This window comes from Diadema antillarum, unplaced genomic scaffold, assembly GCF_040938485.1.
Source record: "Diadema antillarum isolate AM-2024a unplaced genomic scaffold, OU_Dant_1.0 seq00001316_RagTag, whole genome shotgun sequence".
Classification (NCBI taxonomy): Eukaryota; Metazoa; Echinodermata; class Echinoidea; order Diadematoida; family Diadematidae; genus Diadema; species Diadema antillarum.
Genome location: NW_027272088.1, coordinates 673,521 through 690,068, shown reverse-complemented (window position 1 = coordinate 690,068; position 16,548 = coordinate 673,521). Strand labels below are relative to the sequence as shown.

Sequence of the window (16,548 nt, the reverse complement as noted above, 5' to 3'; positions counted from 1 at the left end):
GTCACCTGATCTCTGGCAAGTTCATCCTTTCTTTGAACCTGACTGTTGAATTCAATATTTTTTTTTCACGTCTGGCGAACTTTTGCATTATGTCGCTTTGAAAACGAATAAAGCGCTTAAAGGGGGAGTCTCTTAATTTCATAATGCATGATCATATGAAAACACTGTGTCAACACTACTATAGAACTCGCATATACTTTTCTTCAACGAGATCTGTGAACGTTCAAAAAACTCAGTTGGAAATCGCCTAAATCGATCATTATTCGGGTAGTCGGGAACACCCCCAGAAAAAGCAAGGACCGGTCACGTGCCTTGTCAGGTGACACTTTGACGTAGCAGCGGGAACTCATAGTGCGACTGAAAAAAAAAAAGAAAGGTCATTGGTGCCCATGTGCACATGAGCTAACTCCAAACTGGCTTATTAATGATATTCACGTTCGTGAACATCTGTACGGAAAATCTGAAATGGGTTCTAAGTGGCTGGACGTATTAAATGAGTATTAAACGAGAACGGCGTCAGGCTGAAGATGAGTAAAAGCAAAATTTTATCACCGGAGCATACCAGAATAAGTGTATGACTACCCGAGACCGAGGTTTCCGTTGGACGAGGATGAATAGTTCGCAAGTGGTTTTATCCAGTAAACGTGTTATGGAACTGTATGCAACACAGCGGAAGTGAAGCTGTGAGAACTTCCATTGTATAGTTAGATAATTATTGATTAAAGACTACCACGTGTTCTATACCACCGTGTCACTTCCCATCCATTCACTCTATGACATCACAATCACTTCATCAACTAAAAAAAGAAAAGAAATAATCCCGAAAAATTCACACCCTGTAACGATTTTCGATTCCACTGCAGCGCTCTTTTGTCCAACAATTATCATCACGGAAATGACACCAGACTGCAGTGTTCAAGTTTTATCACTCTCTGCCACTGTCTTTCATTTAGTAAGAAAACGATAGATAATATGTGCTAATAGGCTTCAGATAGTTACTTTAATTTACTAACGGACAAAGCAAGAGCAAAATATCGAAAAGGGGAAAGGATGAAAATTGCACTTTTTTAAAAGTTACCCTCTTCTGAATAACAATTTCAAGACCAGTACATATCACCATGTGTCTCAGCGTCATAGAGCCCCCCCCCCCCCCCCGCAAAAAAAAAAAAAAAAATGATGCAATAATATTATTCCACGTATTAGTGCTTCCAGCTAGCTGTCATATAAATGCGTTAAACTGACCTTACCAAAGTATGGTATACGGTGATATAAAGAATAATAAACTCACACGTTAATCATCTGTAGAACTACACATTTCTGTCTCTTACATCACACGTGTTCAGTTTCAACCACACATTAATCATGGTCATATAGGTCTCAAATCTGTTTTAAAAAGAAATCTGTAAGGATATGTGGTCACACAATTACATGCACACATGCGCATGCACAAACGCATTCTTTCACATATTTTACATCTATTCATTTACTGAGTGAGGGTGTATATAATATACATCATGAAAAACGCATGAACGATTTTCTGTGACATGTGTTTGATATCCGTGTAAAGCATTTTCCCCCTCCTATTCTACGTTCTACATACGTTGTCACCCACTAACAAATTCGGGAGTGTACGCTGAATTAGATCATGGACCTACAGGTCAATTGAATAGAATAAAGCCCCTCATAATAAATACTTTCAAGGAAAACATTTCACAGTCTTTAGATGGGGTGAATATCAAAGGGGGTGCACACCTCATCAACTACAACTGGTCGTTTTCAAAGCTGGTATTCTAATTTTAAGGCCTTTTTCCGAATTAATGACAGGATCCGGAAAGAACCATTTTGTTTACAGGTGTGCGCCCTGTCCTCTATTTATCATTCTGACGTGATTCCGTTTACATGACGATTAAGATCACAATATCATTGTATAGTATCGCCCGCCACACACGTTATGACTTCATCGGAAGAGGACATAAAACTTCAAACAAGATAGAATATTCGTATGCAAGAGTTTCGTTTTTAACGGGCCAGATAAGTGCCCAAGTTTTCTTATTTTGTAACATTTTGTATTATTCAGTGGTAAGTAATGGACTTTTTTTTATCTCGCGGAAATAAAATCGCTCAAAGAAAAAAAAAATCAATCTGTCCATGTGTTCGGTTGATTTGTGTTTTTAAAATCTTCTACTCTCAGCTTGTTAAAAAGCCGTGATGGTACCTGAAGATAACACGACACAATACAACAACATGAATTCATACAAAGATGCGTAATTGTACATGATTATGGGAGTGAAGATTAATTCTTTCTCTGTTTCGCGCATTAATGTGAATATTGCTATGGAGTTGGGTACACACCGAAATAATCAAACGAATATACTCGGACAACGCTGATAATCAATATAAAGGATTTCGTTAACTCTTCGAAAACATAATGAACCGACAAGGTTTTCTCGCGGCGAATAGGATGACCATGATTTCCCCATACAGATTTGACCATGGATTTCATTCAACATTGACAAGTATATATATTCACTGTAATGGGAACAAATCAATTCAATTTAATGATTCGTGGAAAAAGATTTATGGAAACATACATCCCTATATGATAAAATTTAATGTCATACCAGTTCCATCTTTTAGAAATAATTGACTGCTTGCCTCAAGCCCAAAGAGAGGGCCTTAATTTTGGTTTAGTGGTGAGATAACATAATTTATAAGTCATTGTTCAGGCCTCACGAGCTCTGATGCCCATATTCATATTCACATTCACAGATCACATGCTATATCATAATTATTGTAGTCTTTCCGGAAAGGAAGAAAATGTTATGTCACATGTTAACCGATCCCGTTTTATAGTTTCCCCCGCCAATTTCGTTAAATTCATTATCACCCATTTTCGTTTTCGTGTTATGTGCATTCAAATTCATAAGTATATGTTTGAAGCAGTGGAGCGACTTTGGGTGAAACGATTTCGTGTTAAGTGCTTTCGAATTCGTTTTTAGGCCCCCATCAATTAAAGGTCACTTTCTTGGGCATGGATTTCCACATTTTTGCATTCAAAATAGTATACAGCAGTGCATGCAATGGGCGGGGTACAGTATAAATTTCAGTTTCGTGTTTGAGCGATTGATATCCACGACATCAACGGAGCATTTAATTTCGTAATACACGTAAAAAAGCAAGGGTGATTTTGTCCATTTAATCATTGAAAGAGACTTGTACTTTTTATCTTTGATTTCATCATCATCATGAGCAACATTTTTTTTCTAAATCTGAACATATTTCTTTTGCTCAACATTTCATACTGTGATTGTCAACATAAATCTTTCTTCTCATCATGATCAGCACAATGTTCTTGCGATCTTAAATTTACAGAGATCTATATTTTCATAATAATAATCACATTGTTTTTGTGATCTTCAATTTACATCTATATTTTCATAATGATCATCAGTTTTTTTCTTATCCACATTTTTAATCTTTATTTTCATCATCATTATAGTTCTGAAGTTGATATTCAACCACCTATGGGATGGACATGCCATCACCAAAGAGAAATGTGACCAATGGTACCGTCATACCCAGACCTAGCCTACAACATTGGTGAGGTGCTCAGCACGCCAACCCATCAATAGCGGAATATCAATTTCAGAACTACATGTAATTTCTTTTTGAGGCTATCTCGGTTTGGGATTGTATGCACTCTATCAGTATATTGTATTTTATACTGTATCAAATCACATACTCTACCACTACTATAGTAGATATTAGAATGTTCTTACACAGTATTATTGTATACAAACTAGTTTTAATTCGCTTGTGTCATTACGATCCCGTAAGTGCCACGATAGAGCCACGATCAAATTCATATCACAAAGGTTATTCGCGGTCCTCATGGCTCTGCTTCACGTGATATTAAACTGCAGTGTGACATCAGCATAGCAATGTATACTTGGAAGCTGCGATTTCAAAGGGATGAAGCCTCGTCAATGCCAAAAACAACGCCTTCGGCATCCTAGCTGCAGCGACACGAAAAATCTGCGGTAAGTCAGAACTGTTTAAGTGAAGCAAACGATCTGCACTAACTTTGACCATTAAACAACAGTTTTAATCGCTTATCGTCATTGCTTACGTCATTTGATTCATACAATCTGCCATAAACACATCATAAATGAAATATAAACCACGATTTTTTTTTAATGTTCAAACACATTAACGTCAAACGCAAACACTTTTGATTCTCGTTGTTACGTTGCTGTTGGTTTGTTTGGTTGGTTTTTTTTTTCATTCTAATTCTTTGCGATTACTTTCGCGAGCATGAATCTTACGACAGCCATACATTACTCTATTACCGACACACAAGTGCGCGGTCGCAACTCACAGCTGGTTTTGAACAAACATCGAGATCAATGAATTGGTTGGACTTTTTTTCGAAATTTGGATCGATGTGGCACAGTATCTGTAGAAATGGCTTTTCCATGAAAAAAAAAAAAAGAATCTTCCCGACTGAACACGGAGACCGGTGCCAGGAGAGCTTGTCATTGTCGCGCTCAGAGTCAACCATCACAACACGGAGTTCGGCGACGGACGCTCATTGGAGATTTCCCAGTAGGCAATATTCGTCCCTCGTACAACAATAACATTTCCCGATCCGATTTTTTTTTCAATATATTTAAACGTGACCAGCCCGATGGAGGCTAAGGTATATTTTTAGCTCATATCCACGAAATCGTTCTGCCTTAAAAGCCCATTATAGGGTTTTTAAAATGTTACAGATCTTTCTTTTTTTTTCCCGAATAACTTAAAAATGGATTCGTTGAGACTTGATTTTAAGGAATTCATACCAATTTTCTAGCACTTGAAATCATTTGAATTTAATCATAACCGGCCCTCCAGGTGATGTAAAGATCAGACTCAAATTGCTATCAATCTGTATGATGATGCATTGTATTAATTTTACAACACTGACACGAAATGCATACGTAACTTCGGTATCTTCGTATTACAAATCTAAATTCTCAGTGTCCTTTGAATTACTTTCATGGTAAAGAGTCATATCTCCCCTATATGCAGTGATAACCTATTCAAACTTTTGATATGGATAATAACTAATTGCAAATTCCACGGCGACCTAAAATTAGCGATTGGCTTAAAATCAATCGCAACTTTTGACAGATTTTCAATCCATTCAGTCCGACAAATTGTTGTCATTGATATCAATCGCAACTTTTTGATAAGATGGATCTGAAATCAATTGCAAAGTTACCACGATCGATTGGGGAACTTTGATTCGAATCAATTGCAACTCTTTCGTCCGGCTCTTCAAAAACCTACCAAACTACTATTGTTTACGGCATATGAGGCAGATGTATTCTCTTTTCCGTTTATAACTAAATAAGATTATATAGAATAATTCATATCAATCTCGCAATCCAAGGTGTATCAAGCGATTTTCGTATTTAAAAGCAGTAAAGCTTCGGGCATGCTTTGTAGAATATGAATAATATATAATACGACATGGAATACTATAACAAAATCTCCGAAATTGGTTTCCTTTTTTAGATGGTTTCACAGAAAAGCATGCGGGCCGCAATGGCTGGTGGTGATGCATTGAGCAATAAGCCGTATAGGGCAGTCATTGAACGGCGTCCATCTCCAGTGCTCACGATGCGAGATCATGATATAATTTGTCACTGCTTTCTTCGCTCTTCGACATCGCTTATAAGAACAGATGCCAGGGGCACATTTGTTTTTAATCTCTTTCCATGCCTTTTTCGCCGCAGAACAGGGAGGTCACCTCCCTGCACAGAATAATGGTGTGCAATCAACATGGATAAAAATAGAACAAGACAAGTTTAGGAGGAAAAACCCTCCGAGTGTTGTGGGATCTCCAGAAATTGACAGAACATTAAAAGGTTAAACTCCTGCATATAGGCCCTACTTCATAAGAACGCAAATTAAGTCTCATGTAATGGAAGGGAAGGGTTATATCAAAGAGGCTTGCAACTCTCCTTAAAGATTTTTATCCACTATAGAAGACGCATCTTCCCTGCTAAATCGACGCGTGTTACATACATCATACTCTCCAATGGTGCAATAAATGTGACAATGTAAGTCACAAGTATTCTGTTGCCTTGCATAAACCTGGAAAAGTAATTGAAAAAAAAATACCGAAATTACTATTTGAGATTAACTATCCATACAGATGATGAAAAAAAAGGAAAAAAGGGAAAAACCCTCAAAAAACGAGCACATAGCTGAAGAATGAAGGGGAGGGGAGGATTTGTTAATAGGTCTTATAGGAAATTCACAAAAAAAGAGAACTTTAAGACTCTATCAATATGGAAGTAATGAGCAAAACGTGATCACATTTCAGTGCTCTTGGAATTTTGATTCTCACTAATTGTGTATTGAAATGGTTAATTTTTAATTCATTTTTATTTTCTAATTTTATTTATTTCTTTTGCTTGATGAGGGCCGTAACTCTCCTCTACCCACCCCCTCCTCCCCCTCTTCCTCCCTCAAAGGGTCTGGTGCGTGTCTGGCATACACTGTATTATAAAATGGCAGTACGATCGAGGACGGAACACCTGTCCTCGACAGGTATTCCAATATTCCTGGAGGTGACACCTAGACTTTTCGAGAGTGTGTGAGTATACCTGAGGAGCCATTAGAGACATCGCGGTTGACTGCATGGATTTAAATAGGTGTAGCCTGGATACAGCGTCATGAGAGGGAGGAAACGTATGTTATAGGCATACACCCATTCCACAGATATTTTTTTCTCATTGGTAACTCGTCGGAAGCAAAGTTTTCTGCTTCCAACCACCAACCGAGGTGTGCGGGATCGCAGTCTGATGAATCCGACTTGTGTCGATCGACTACCAGGTCAGTGTCAGATCCGATGGCGGTGATCCGATGAGGCAAGATCGTCCGATGAGGATCACGCGCGACATGTCCGACACTGACCTGATAATCGACTAACACAGTCGGATTCATCAGAGTGCGATCCGATGCACTTCGGAGCGTGGCCAGCAGCAACAAACTTGGCATCCGACGAGTGGCCGATGAGAAAAAAAAAATCGAACTGGAATGAGGGTATGAAGAGTTAATCACTTCGAAGTTGCATGGAACTAACCAAAGTTGCGCACGACCACTCAAGAAGTTAGTGCGTTTTCCAGAAACGTGATAACACTCTGTATTCTATCACTCACAGCCCGAATGACATTTCCTGATTCGTGCTCAGTTCCTAGTTCGCATCTCAGACTTATTAGTTTGGCTTAAAACTGACCTGCGACATTGTTTCTCAAGTTTCCTTTTAGCGGGAAATGTCTCGTTGCTCTCCCTCGAACACGCACGGGTCAACATGATGACAATGGCAAGTCTACGTGTCAGTTCCAGTGGACTAAGAGGCCATCGAGTGTTTGAAGAAGAAATGGGTGACATGTTTACACCCCTTCTCTTACCTACTCGGATAATTGTTGATATGCGAGGAGACGGGAGGGGGGTTCTTTCTCCCTCCCCTCCCCCCCCCCCCCTTTACAAACTAGGCCTCCTTTTTTAGAATATTGAAAAAGAAGAGCGAGGCCTGATGAATCACCTAGAAATCTTTGGCTTGCTATAAATACATCGTTGAAGAATGAAACCGCCAACTTAGTGCATGAACAACTAATTATTCATTGTTTCAGTTTTCTATGACTTCGGTGAAACGAATTCCAGTTATTGAGCTCTGTTTGACTTCTTTTCTCTGACCATCTCCCCAGCACCACCACCCCCCCCCCCCCCCCCATCCCCATCCCCCTCCCATTCCATCATCCTCCTCGAAACATTCCTAGTAGCCGGCCGGCCTGCAGAGACCCGATGAATCGGTTCTCCCCAGAGAAGTGGAGAGGAGATTATGGAAGACGGATTGGCGCGGGAATTGCGGATAACGGGGAGCGGTCCGCAGCGCGGCTTATCTCGGTGAGATGTGGACTCCTTCGACATAGGCGTACACCTCAGTAGTCTCCAATTCAGACCAATGCAACCACTCGGAAAAGGACATGCTGGATTTCTGACAATGCCTCATGACAATTTAAAGGAATCTTCAGTTCTTATACTTTCCTCTATAAACTATTTATCTTTGTATAGATCAATGCTCTACACGAATGTATACTGCTCGTCCTCGCTGTCTGTGAAGTTCATTATTTTGTATAAACTTGTGACAGTATAGTGACGACAACTAAAACGGATAATTATAACAATGGCTACATATGTAATTGTTACAATAGTAATGGCAATGATGATGATGATGATAATAATAATAAAAAAATGATAATGATAACTATGATAATGATAATAATAACAATGTATATTTAAAAAAAGAAACAACACTGACTGGAGCAATACTGATAATGTCTCACTTCTTTTTGATATCACTTACCAACAACTCAACACAAACAAGAATTGTTCGAAAAATCACCTTTGATTATCACGAAATACCGTCAAAAATCATCAACCCATGATTGATAATATCTAAAGGAGGAGTTTGTTTACACCTCACTGATGCCTTGCACATTTGAATCATGCATCATGCCATACAAAGACTTACATTTATGCATGTACATCAAAATGTTTATAACTCAAAGGCAGGGGTTTGTTTTGATTTGTTTTCTATTTGTCATGAGGTGAACACAATAGTCTAGCAGGGTACTACAGTTTTTCTTCTTTTTTTTTTCTTTTTTTTTTTTTGGGGGGGGGGGACCACGTACCCCTTCGGGCAAGTAGATTTCCCAATTATTGTTATTTCATTATTATTATTTATAAAAGCAAACCACGGTACGCAATTTCCCAGAAGTTTTACGTAGGTCACGGAAAGCTTAAACATTAGGGAGCGAAATGATAAGGGAGTGGCGAGAAGAAGAAGATGTTGTCAAGTTCTAAGCAACATCTGAGTCTGGTATTGACACTACCGTCGCGCTGACCTGGTTGGGGAGAAAGTCAATTTGCACTGCATGCATCACAATTCAACCTGCTCGCTGTTTTCCTTCTGCATGAGAAGGTGCCGCCACCCTCGGGCTAGCATGTCGACAACACTCCTCATACTCGTCCCCCTCACCCCCCCCCCCCCTTCTCTCTCTCTCTCTCTCTTTCTCGCCATCACCTCCTCCTCCTTCTTTCCATCCCTCCTCTTCTCTTTTCTCCGAAGCGGGCACCGTGTTCCCGCTAACTGCCAACTGATATTCATCGTCTTCTTGAATTCACTTCTTTCCTGAGAAAAATCGAAAATCCCTCTAGAATAAAGATTCTCGGCAGGCAGCCTACAGAGCGGATTCTGAGATTTGTGTCGGAAGATGGAGGGGGAGGGGGGGGGGGGGAGGGGTGGATGGAGGGAGGGAGCGGGTCACACGAGGAAGAAAAGTGCATCGTGTTGTGCCATCGAATGAAGCCGATGTTGATAACATGACCTCCTTTTGATCATGATGGGTAGGAATTCCCAATAACACCGCTGACTTTCACTGGCTAGCCAGCAAATGAAATTCAATTATTTTCTGGCAAGAACGTGAACACACTGTTAAGAAAGGGTTTTCATTTGATGGATGAGATTGCCTGATGCATTAGGGGTACGCACGATTTCAACGAACTTCTTACACTGTCTTTTCTGTGTCACTATGCGCGTCTTCAAACAGACTTTAAGTTTTGCGTTGATAACGTTATCGATACATTTTATTTTATGCATACCTGATTCAGTAAATAACCGTGACTCATTGGAGATCAAGCAAACCTGTATGTTAGGTGCATACAAGTACCCAGCTCAAACCCTGTGATCTTCCTTTCACAAGGTTAGTCATTCAGCTAGAAAATTACAAGTTGTCTACAAACGCTTTCAAATCAATATTCTATTTTTACGTTTCATAAGACTCATTCTCGTCAAGAATTGTTATGAAGTGATAAGGGAAGGCGTATAATGTCAAGGAACCTAAATATAGAAATCGCACTACTTGTACTCATCTATATTTAGATTCCTTAACAACGTTTCACAAGACTCATTCTTGTACACGTTGTCGGAAAACACTACATTCCCCTTTCCCCTTAAAAAAGGGATACTTTTCTATTTTTGAACCTCAATCAGTCTGATTTCTATATTCAGGTTCCTCAATTACGCCTTCCCCGAATCACTTCATAACAATTCTACTTTGGACCAGGGAGGTGATGGCCGTACAGAAGCAAGGTTACAAAACATCACATTTTGTAACTTTTTCCCCTAAGTTTTATTGCAAGTATACGGACCGAGATTTATGTCTTTACTTACATTGTACATTGATAAAATTGACTTAATATTAATTTTCCGGTAAACAGTGCGCTTTATAAATGTATTGTATTATCATTATTACTAAACTGTATCTATCGACCTATAATGTGACTAATAATGCACCATTTCGAAGCGACATGCAGTTATTGAATGGTAATTATGATAAAATTAACAATAAATCGTATTTACGGCACTCAATGTGAATTCAATGATCTGAGAAATCAGTATAGTCTTTGTACTATTATTCACTTTTCTTGTCATTCCTATAATTATGTTTACTCTGAATAAAATGATTTCTCTGTTCTTCGTACTTTTTCCATCCCTAGATCCCAGGGTGGCAAAAGCTTGCTTTTATGTATATGTTTCTCTTGAATTTAATGTGCTACTATATATGATACTGCTAGCATGTAGTACGCACTGAATTTTCATCTGCTTTGTGATTATATTCATCATGACCTTTGTGTTTATCATACTGCAAGAAACATTATTCCTTTTGAAAAAAAAAAACAAGAGAAATAGAATACATTGAAATGAACAAATTTGAAATCACAGCACATGCATCATATGGTTGTCTTTGTTCCTACATCACTGATGGACAGCTAGGTCATCATTCTAGCATGATATTCTATGTGAAAAGGGCAGAAACCCATTGCAAGGACTTAAAATGAAAAGAGAAGCTATAAATATCTCACACGTATCAATCTAACACGTATTGTCTTATAGTAGGAATAAATAGATTACTCTATAAATACAAGACGTCAATACAAACAACTTGAGTCTTTAGACTGCAGGTGCACTCCATTTAGATGATTCCATCTTTCATTTAGTTCAGATGAAGTTCACTGATCTTGAAATATGACCTTGGCAGAACAGAAACGTATTCCACTTTTTAGCATTCTTACCAAACATGTTTCCACTGGACTTTCCTATAGATGAGGTTATGGCTGTAAAAATTACCTTCAGTCTAACTTTTAAAGGACAAGTTCACCTTCATAAACATAAGGATTGAGAGAATGTAGCAATATTAGTAGAACACATCATTGAAAGTTTGAGGAATATCAGACAATCCGTTCAAAAGTTATGAATTTTCGAACTTTTGTGCAGTACCCGCTGGATGAGAAGACTACTGCAGTGTATGAATAACCTAGATGTCACATGCGTACAACAATATAATGAAAATATAAAGAGAATTTAACAAAATTGCATCTTTTGAAAAAAGTACACATTCCCCTAACTCGTTACCGACAAATGTTATGGGTAATATTATTCCCCCTGCCTTTAGAAAGAGGCAAGTCAAGTGCTCTTTTGTTATGCGAAAAAAGTGAAAATATGTTGAATTTTCTTTTACATTTTCTTTATACTGTTGTACGCACATGACTCACAAGCTGTAGTAGTCTCCTCATCCAGCGGTTCCAACACAAAAATTTAAAAAATTCATAAATTTTGCATCGATTGTCCAATTTTCCTCAAACTTTCACTGATGTGTTCTACTAATATTGTTGCATTTTCTCAATCCTTATGTTTATGAAGGTGAACTTGTCCTTTAAAGCAATTGCAAACATCAAATAAAAGAGCAGATTGAGAAATGTGAAGGAAACCTACAAAAAGCTAACTTTGATTAAACTTAGTCAGTTTGGGGTGAGATCTTATCCAAGCAGCTACATCCTATGCAGCACAACAGGGCCAAGTATCAAGAAAATCAATAAAAGTTTTTCTTGTGAATCACATCAATGAAATTAGCCCAAAAGCATAATCACTGGTACTGGTTCCTCCTAGTGAGCATAAACATTTTTAGAAGTCTGTAGATGCTTCAGAGCTTTTCACTCGTAAGTTTCAGTCACTGGCAGTCGGCATGCATATGTGTACTAATGATGCATGTGTATGCATGGCAAGCCTTCACATAATTTGGTTCTGTTGACTGGCATATCATCCTAAGTAAAGTGATCCAAATACTAGTATAGAAATTCTGAATAAGCTGACTTGGCCAAAAAGCTTTGGCTCTTAACAGTAAGGCAATTTTCACCTAAACAATGAAATTTGCACACACTTCTCATGTTTTGGCAAGAGCATTTACTGCAACTTCGGTGAACTTTTTGACTTTTGTAACTTTGACTAAAACCAAACAGCATTCTAAGAAATTTTAGCCACATGTTGCCACATATAGTGAGTTCTCAGGGCCTATACGTGACTGGCGAGCTTGCCAAGCTAGGCGTGACATGGTACACTATAATGATGATGCAATAATTGGGACTGTGTATTCTGATCTCTTGTAAAGTGTGTATTTTATGCACTGGTCAATCTACAACAGTGACTGGTTAGAATGTTTAGATGTAGCTGCACTCATTTGCTAGTTCTCCAACTCTCCACCACAGTGTGTTTGATGTTTGCATTTGGTTGACCTTAGCTATATGTACAGAACTTACTGGTGAGAAATTAAATTATGTTTGCATCACTTTTCTTTATTTTTCTCTCTCTCTGAGAATGTCAACTGGGTCATGCTGTAAGTCACCGTGAGCCATGTCCTCTTTTGGGGGAATTCTTTTGATTTTTGGAAGCCTCCACCAAACACACCAGACAAAAAAAAACAAAAACAAAAACAAGAAACCAGGAATTTCCTGTGGCATAACAATACACGAAAACAAACAGTGACAAACAAAAAAGTACCTTGGGATTTCAGTGTGAAATTTAAGGGGAAAAAAAAAATCCTGTGTCATTATCTCACATTGTGTGGCATCCCAAGGGTACAAGAATACAAGAAGAAGAATAACAACAACTAGCACAGTCACAAGACCATGTTTTCTTCAGGGTAATCTCTTCTCTGGTAAAATCTAAAGCATTTTTTTTTTGCTTATTTGTTCTTTCACGGGACAATGGAGAGGAAATTTCTCTCTGTTCTAGGTCATATAACGAGAAAATAATCATGATGTAACTTGAACAGTGTCACGAGGAAAATGCTAACTTTCCCTAATATGTGAAGTCATGCATACTTTGTGTACAAAACACTAAGGGTAGTACAACGTGCAGGCACCATCACACTGGCCTGATTACGGCAATCTAATTGAAGTAATCGTGCAACTGAATATGGGATGACTATGATTCAAATGCCTACATTTTTGGTAAAGTTTAAATCCAAACATAAGCTCTCCTCTGAAGTTTCAATTCTTCTTTGACAAAGAAATCAAGCATAGTGAAAAGGGAAGAAAGTATATTATCAAACCAGTGTCCATGCTTCCGGGATACAGTTGTCTGTGGGAAGACTGGAAAACGCATACATACAAGGAACTATGAAGGTGACCTGTGTATGCCCCATCCTGAGGGGGAAGTGGTATTTCCTGTTTGGGACAGACAGATGTAAAAATCGTTACCAGTCTCCTCTCACTACACCCTTGACCTCTGGTAGCCAAACAGTTACACCCAACCACTGGCAGACTCAAACAGACAGGATTTCTTTCTTTTTTTCCCTCAATATCTATCTACAGTTGAACCTCTCTTATCCGGCCTCCCTTTATCCGGATCTCTCTATTATACGGACGCAATCTCGCCGTGATTTTTTTTATTTTAATAATTACGGGAGGAATGGGGGATTCCCAACTCCTTGAGAACTCCTACACAAACACACATGAATTACATATTACTTCCAACATGATTAACATACATTACATCAAATTTCCTTCCAAATTGCTTACCTTCAGACATTTTAACATCCCCAAACATCCCCAAATGTAACAATGAAAAGGTTGCAGTATACACATTACTACATGTGGTACTACAATGGGCTACATCAGTACATGTGTATGTATATGTACATGTATAAAGTATTGAGTCTCCCTTATCCGGCCAAATCCCTTATCCGGATGAGCCCTGGTCCCGACTTGTCCGGATACGAGAGGTTCAACTGTAGTATCAAGGACAGCAAAGTCACTTTGGCATTACTATGTATGCGACATAAGAAAAATTCATCATTGGTCAGATTTTACTCATACAGCACACAATTTTATTATAAATATTAAAGAGATCATTACTATGACACCTCCCCATGACACATTTGTAGCTCATCCCATTATAGCTTCTTGGAGCTGCAACATGGATTACCTCATGAAGTATCAGGTAAGTTGTAATATTTAAAAGAAAAGTTTCTTCGGTCTGTGATATTTTCTCATTTTGGAAATAGATTCTAACGTAGGTCATGATTGAACACACATTTCTTTTTTTTTTCATTGTAACAAAAGGAATTAAAATAAAAGAATTAAGCCCATTTACCCCAAGAAATTCTTGCTAGCTGCCCTTCCTAACCCTATACCTTTACAACCGTCCAAAATGACAAAACTCATCCTTCCTCACATGTACCCCCCCAACAGAATACCATACACAGCTGCAAACAGGCACAAACACACACACACACACACACACACACACACACACACACACACACACACACACACACACACACACACACACACACACACACACTCACCCCCCCCCCACACACACACACAAACACACAGTTAGGCAATATGACAGCTGAACAAACACAGATTACCTTGTTCACACTCTGTCAGCCAACCATGTCCCACCTCCCTTCCGTTCCAACACAATTCCACTCCATCTATCACAAAAGTCTGCGGACGATTGGACCTCCATTTGCTATCAGCAACAACCACCTGACACTCAAAGGGAAATTCCCGTCCATCTTAAAAAGTTTGTCTGAAAAGAAAGAGTAACATTTTACTAGCACAGCACTGTTCAAATCTGGATAAAAGGTAAGAGAAGTTATTAAATTAAAAAAAAAAAATGCTAAAATTTGAGACACAGGTTGATATGAATATGCAAATGAGGTAGCTGATTATGTCATCACCTCACAAGTTTCCATTAATCATGTAAAAAGAAATGACCCCCCCAAAAAATTATTCTTCTGCTTACAAAAATATAGAACAACTTTTGGCCAAATAACTTCAAGATATTGATCAGTCAGATATGTTAGGATTTGATACTGGGGCATGCTTTTGTGAGAAAAAAAAAATGAAAATGTTGAGATTTTATATACAACTATATGGGAAGTTGTGAGGCGATGGCATTATCAACTCACTATTTGCATACTCATGTTGCCTGTATGAAAGCTGCATTTTTGAGACAAAGAAATTTCACAATTTCATAACTACCCTAATTTTTATGGGATTTTGATCAAATTTAACTGTTGTGCTTGTTAAATTCTACTCTTTCTTTTCAGACTAACTTTTAACTGCTGTGGAATTCCCCTTTTATACACTTGTGACAGTTTAATATGTTAGTTCTTCGAGGCAGAATTACTGATAACTTCATTCAGTGAGTTGAGAGACTTGTGTCATCCTCTGTCACAAAATGTAAAACCAATGTCATTAAAACTTGTAAAAAAAAAAAAAAAAAAAAAAAATGTCTCATACTGAAAGTTGTTTTGAAAGAGGGCAGTGACCTGTCTTTTAGAATTCTTAAAAACAATTCTAAATCACACAAAGTCATTGAATTCAACACAGGAAAACTCTGTTGAAAAGTAACCTGAGATTACCAAGGTAAAAAGTTTTATGCAACAGGCCCCAAGTATTGTCCAGAGACGAAACACGGGGCAACATTCCACAGATAGTAATATCAAAACACATGGTGAACGATGAGTGCACCATCTTAACCACCACTGCTCAAAGACCTTCTCTGGGTATGCCACTACAGGAAACTCAACCGTCCCTGGCCAGTCCATAACTGACATACAGGAAATGTGTATCACCAGCACATAGCACATCATCAGCATTGCTGAAGTATATAATAAGTGTATACTGTGCGGATGTGTATTATTACAGGCATATATTGTCAATAAAGACATTTCAATTACGGTTTTCTTGTTTGAAATATGTTTACTATGTCAATGCATTCTATTTTTCATTTCCTAAGGATATCATAAGAAAATAGAGAAAATGTAAATCATAAAATCAGCAAACATTGTTCACAACCAGAACTTTACAGTGTTATACAGTTCGACTCGTAGCATACAGAGCATGCACTGGTTGCAACAAGATTTCTGGCAAAGATCACGTCATCTGGCATCTCTTGGTAGCATTTACCTTGAGAGCTTTAATACCCTGATGTCTTCCGGAGGCTTCATAGAGTCTACCCTGGACGGTCTAGGGTAAAATTTACCCCCACATCATCCAGAGGCTACCCAGGGCTGCCACTGTATTGCGTCTTAACAGACATGAGATAACAATGTTCTCTGGGTGTCCTCCTGAGGTTAC

At 38.4% G+C, this 16,548-nt stretch overlaps 1 protein-coding gene across 1 annotated transcript in view; it reads right to left on the bottom strand.

Annotated features, from left to right (window-relative positions):
- The window catches only part of LOC139708159 (DNA polymerase lambda-like), an 83,913-nt gene that overhangs the window by 57,483 nt on the left and 9,882 nt on the right, over positions 1 to 16,548 (bottom strand). The gene's annotated exons all lie outside the window — the stretch shown is intronic.